Consider the following 5,370-nt stretch of genomic DNA (forward strand, 5'->3'; position numbering starts at 1 on the left):
CGGCAGAGGCGTAAGGAATTTTCCTCATGTCTTCAATCTCTTGTGCGGTCTTGGGAGACTGGTCCTTAGAGAGTGAAACTCCATGCCTAAAGGGTGTTTGGCCCTTCTTGGAGTCTTGCATCGAGAAGCGATCCATTACCTTATCAATATAAGATGCTTGAGAGAGCGACAGGGTCCGGTTTTTCCTATCTCGAAAGATTTGGATCCCCAGAATGTACGCGGCTTCTTCTAGATCCTTCATATCGAATTGCTTTGCCAGCCAGACCTTAACCTTAGATAACTTACCCACGTCATTACCAATGAGTAGTATATCATCGACATATAGCACCAGAAACACAACTTTGCCTTCGTGTATTAACTTGTAAACACAAGGCTCATCTATTGACTGTTCAAAGCCAAAGCTGTTTACAGTTTCATCGAATCTAATATTCCAAGACCTAGATGCTTGCTTTAATCCATAAATAGACTTAAGCAACTCACAAACCTTGGTCTCTTGACCTTCTTCCACGAAACCGTCTTGTTGAGCCATGTAAATGCGCTCGTCAAGATTGCCATTAAGGAAGGCTGTCTTGACATCCATTTGCCAGATCTCATAGTCGAGAGCTGCAGCTATGGATAGGACTATGCGGATGGATTTAAGCATCGCGACTGGCGAGAAGCTTTCTTCATAGTCAATCCCTTCTTGTTGGGTATAACCCCTCGCCACAAGTCGTGCTTTGAACGTCTCGACGTTCCCATCAAGACCCCTTTTCTTCTTGTATATCCACTTACACCCTACGAGTTTAATCCCTTCAGGAAGGTCTACAAGTTTCCAGACTTTGTTGACACACATTGAGTGCATTTCAACTTTCATGGCGTCAAGCCAAAGCTTTGATTCAGAACAAGCCATCGCTTGGCTATAGGAAACAGGATCATCCATGTCAGAGACGGCTACAAGACAGTCTCCATAAGACATGTACCTGTCAGGCTTTTGAGTAGCCCTCCCACTACGTCGAAGTACTACTTGATGAGATTCTGATGAGTTAGGTTGTGTTTCAGTTGGGGTAAGAACAGTTCTTACAGATGAGGTAGAAGCTTCCTCACCCAACTTTTCTTCAAGCACAATCTTGCTTCTAGGTTTTGCATCCTTCATAAAGTCCTCCTTAAGGAAACGAGCATTCGTGCTAACGAAAGTCTTATCGTCCTCGGGACTATAAAGATGAAACCCTTGGTTTCCTTTGGATATCCCACAAACAAGCACAATTCTGACCTACTAGCCAACATGCTAGTCTTTTGCCTTAGCACGTGTGCAGGGCAACCCCAAATTCGGATGTGGCCCAAACTTACTTTACGGCCAGTCCATCGTTCATAGGGAGTACTAGGAACCGTCTTGGACAGAACTTGGTTCAGAATATAAGCGGTTTTTTCGAGGGCATATCCCCAAAAGGAAAGAGGGAGGGATGAGTAACTCAACATTGATCTAACCATCTCCATAAGAGTTCGGTTCCTTCTCTCTGACACTCCGTTTTGTTGAGGTGTGCCAGGTGCGGTAAGCTGAGAAGCGATACCTTCTTCTTTAAGAAAGTCATCGAACTCTCCAGACATATACTCACCACCTCGATCAGATCGAAGGGTTTTGATCACTTTGCCAGTTTGCTTTTCCACTAAAGCCCTAAAGACCTTAAATACGTTAAAGGTCTCGGATTTGTGTTTGAGCAAATAGGCAAAACCATATCGCGAGTAATCATCGGTGAAGGTAACGAAGTATTCGTATCCCCCACGTGCCTGTTGGCTGAGCGGACCACATACATCAGAATGTATTAATTCCAGCAACTCAGTGGCTCTTCGACCCTTATCGGAGAAAGGTCGCTTAGTCATTTTTCCTTCTATGCAGGATTCACAAGTAGGTAGTGAACCTATTGCAGAGGCTTGGAGTGGACCATCCCTCACAAGTCTCTTAATCCTTTCTAGACTGATATGACCAAGTCTTAAGTGCCATAGGTGTGTTGATTTTGTTAGATCGGAGGATTCAAAAAGTTTGATCCTCTTTGGCTCCCTAATTAGATCATTATCTATTTCGGTGTCTAAAAGAGAAGGTTGAGTGGGATAGATGTAGAAAAGAGCATTCTTCATACATGCATCAGTGACAAAAGAATTATCAGGAAACGAAATACGAATTCCATTCTTAATGAACTTTAAACAATAATCTTGCTCACGAAGACGAGCAACGGATATTAAGTTCTTCCCAAAGGTAGGAACAAAATAAACATTATTCAAGTTTAAAGTGCGGTCTTCAAAAGACAGCGTCACGGATCCCACAGCCTTTGCAGACACCAGGCTCCAATCACCCCATTTAAAACAGAACTCGCGTTTCTCTAAGCTTTTGGTTTTCTTGAAACCATTCAAGGAACAACAAATATGGTTAGTGGCAGCGGAGTCAAGAATCCACGTTGATACATTATCAGCTACTAAGCATGCTTCGATAACTAGTACAATACTATGTTCCTTTGCTTTGAGATAGGCAGGACAGTTCTTTTTATCGGCTTTGTGAGGTCTCTTCTTAATTCCAGAGGCGGAGGCTTTTTTGCTCAGTAGCATGTGCCTCTCCTTGATTCCTCTTTCTCTTAGTGAGACCTACATCAGTATGAAGCTCCTTTATAAGCTTGGTAACAGTGTACTCTAGCTTGTTTATGGAGTAGTTCATCTTGGAGGTATCAAGAGATGCGGGGAGAATTTCTAAGATCATATCTATGATACTCTTCCCATCAATCTCAGATCCTAGGATTTCCCTTTTATTCAGAAAACTAATGATCAGTATCATAAAGTCTCCAACAGGAGTCCTAGCCTTCATGTGACAGTTCATAAACCGTCGGACTGCTTGTTGCCTTGTTTGACGCCCTTGCCCTCCAAACATCTCAAGGAGATTGTAGAGCATATCGGCGGCAGTCTCGATGTCACAATGTTGCTCTTTCAGCATATTGTTCATAGATGCCAAGATATAGCACCTCACAATCTCATCGGATCGAAGCCAGGCCGCTAAGGCGTCATTGTCCTCTTGAGTCGAATCATCATTCGTCAGAGGAGGACACGGGGTGGTGAGTACCCATTTGTGCTTGTTAATGGTAAGGATGATGTCGAGGTTATGTTTCGAGTCTATGTAGTTTTCGTTTTCGAGTTAGTTCGAGGAAAGGATGAAAGAGAGAGAGTTGGGAGACATTTTGCCTATAAAAGTTGAAACAAGTTTATGATTAGTCTTTGGTTTAGGATTTAAGTTTGTTTAAAACTTTGATAAAATCCAAAGGTGTTATAAACCAAACGATAATTTACTCCTTCGAGGGAAGGCCGCAAAAAATCTCCATTTATAAGTAAATGACACATCATTAATGCTTAGCCAAGATGTCAATACACCAATTTTGACTAGCCACCTTTTAAATTGGTTTGATCACTCACATCCTTTCGCAGGGCCTCGAGGGAGGATTACTAGGGATTGAGTCTAAGTGTGTAACCAACCACTTAGTCCAAGAGATCGACTTTGAAAAACAATCCGCCGAGGGGAGGTCTTGTCTCATTGTCTCACTCTCGGACTTAGCTCATTGAGCAATGATCAGAGCAAAGCGCCCTTGAGTACTCTCATTTAAGAGAGGGCCACGAGGGTGACTCTTAGTCTGGCGACACTTACACTTTTCATTAGCGTTGGAGATCGTGGGTTACAAACAACAAGTATAACCCTCCCACTTAGTTTTTGGAGTTGGTTCATCGACTCTTATAAGTTCGGAAACAGTTTTCCTAGTTAGAGAGCGACTGAGCGGACAACTAGAAGAGAATCCTAGATCGTCATGTTCAGAGCAGTATTAGTGCATAAAGGCACAAGGTATATACTCGATCTTTTCCTATTTTCTATTTCGGGAAAGTGCATGAGGGAAGTGTGAACTTCAACTCACTCGAACACTTGAAAGTTTGAGATTACACATCTTTTTATTTTTCGGCTTGTCTACAAGGAGACCTCCCACTCAAATTTTCAAGAGCATATAGATTTTAAACATATGTGATATAGATATAGTTTTGAAAACATTTTGAAAATTTAATTGATTTGGATGACAAAATATTTTTCAAGTTTGAAAGTGAAAACGGTTTTTCAAAATTCAAACTAGTTTTGTAAAAACTCAATTTCAATTAATCTTTCAAAAATCAAAACTTTTTAATCTTACACATCATGTTTATAATCTTATAAAAAACAATTTTTGCTCAAGAAAATTTTCTCATTAGAGTTCTATAACTCATGGTAGTGGGGCTGAAAATCCGGAATTCTAAAAAACTGGAGTTTCGGAACAGCCGCATACCTCGGAGTAAAATCGTCATAACTGGCGGCTCCGATGTCCTTTTGACCTGAAACCGGTGGTATTGGACAGAAGACAGACAGAGCTTTAATTTGATTTAAGAATTATTAAATTTAGATTTCTGAGCAGAGAGTTATGCCACTTTTAATGCGGGTTTACTCCAGCTCGAAGAAAAAGAAATAATTAAAGCTTGGTCCTTTGTAGGTGCGAAAAAGAATCGAGTGTAACGGAACGTTTTATGATGTTGTTAAAACTTTTATTTGTGTTTTATTAGCAGGGTAATAACATGGTATAAAAGAAATAACAACAAGAATAAAACGATTCAATCAAAAATAAGAAACTAGTAAAACAAGAAAACTAGTCACAAAATTTTAATCGAAATTTCTCAAACCTTTAAAACACGTTTTTCAATATAAAAAATTAAAAACTTTTAGAACTGATTCTAATTTTTTTTAATAACATCCCAAACTCATAGAAAATCAACATGATTTTTAATTTAAAGGCAAGAGAAATAAATTAAAAAAAAATCTAAGATAACAATTCTAACTTGTCACAAAATTAGTAAACTTTCGAAAACGATTTTCAAGCTCATAATTTTAAATACATGTACATGCTAATCTTTGACCATAGCTCTGATACCATTTGTTGGAATCGATCTAGGGTTTAAGAAAATAATTAACGCTTCGGTAAGCGGCGGAATTTTAAAAATTTTCTTTTCAAGTAAAAACAGGTTTTTACTAACCTAGACAAAGAGCAAGTAGATATAAATAAAAACTATAATGAGCATAGAAGTTTACTAACCTTTCTTGAAGCTTGAACTTTGAGAAGCTTTTGGAAAGTTTGCAACCCTCGTCTCCCCTCGCAGCACGTCTCTCTTTCTTTCATCGGCACCTCGAGCAACCACGAAAGTTTCTATCACTAAATCACTCGAAATAAAGGAATTAGTGAGTGGGCACTTTTAAACACTACGACTTAAGAACGAGTCTTGAAGTCGCAGAGCTAAACTCTAGGTCAAATGAGGACCTAGGTGCCAAAACAATAAAACGAAATTGAC

Source organism: Urtica dioica, chromosome 5 (genome assembly GCF_054948205.1).
Source record: "Urtica dioica subsp. dioica isolate 48M chromosome 5, U.dioica_male_clone48M_v1_H2, whole genome shotgun sequence".
NCBI classification, from domain to species: domain Eukaryota; kingdom Viridiplantae; phylum Streptophyta; class Magnoliopsida; order Rosales; family Urticaceae; genus Urtica; species Urtica dioica.